The sequence below is a fragment of the Haliaeetus leucocephalus genome, unplaced genomic scaffold, assembly GCF_000737465.1.
Source record: "Haliaeetus leucocephalus isolate CR32 unplaced genomic scaffold, Haliaeetus_leucocephalus-4.0 Scaffold506, whole genome shotgun sequence".
NCBI lineage: Eukaryota > Metazoa > Chordata > Aves > Accipitriformes > Accipitridae > Haliaeetus > Haliaeetus leucocephalus.
The window spans coordinates 153910-154504 of record NW_010972942.1 but is presented as its reverse complement, the minus strand read 5'-3'; positions in this window follow the sequence as shown (position 1 = coordinate 154504).

The window sequence follows — 595 nt, the reverse complement described above, 5'->3', positions numbered from 1 at the left end:
GCGTCCCCCTCACCGTCCCCGTCCCCGTCCCCGTCCGCCGCGCCCGCTCCTGCTCTTGGGAGCCCGGTTCCCGCACGGGAGAGCTGGGCTTTCTGCGCCCGTCACTGCGGGCCGCCGAGTTAAACGCCACGGTGCCGGAGCACGTGCGTGACAGCCCCTGAAACACAGGGTTTGCAAGGGGGAAAAAAAAAAAAAAAAAGAACGAATTTCGAGTGGGTTGCGGGAAACCCTTCTGTCTCAGGGGTCCCGCAGGTAAAACGTGGATGTCTCTACGGCCACTTCCAAAGGCAATTGGCTTCACCCCCCTGGGAGCAAGGCGGGAGGGGAACACCGGGGCCCGCCGCCGGGCCGGGCAGCCATCCTCGCTTTGCTTTACTTTGGGGGGGGGGGGTAGCCCCAGGAACAGACACTGACTTCCCCGTCCCTCCTTGCCGCACGACTCGTGCCACTTGCGGGAAGGCGGCTGGCGGAGGGGCAGCACCTCTGCCCCGTCGGAGCCGTCCCTTGCGAGGTGGCACGGCAGCTGCCAGCCGCCCGCTGCCCCTCGGGCCGCCCCGACGGCACCGCGCTGCGCTGCGGGAACGCGGGGCGGCGG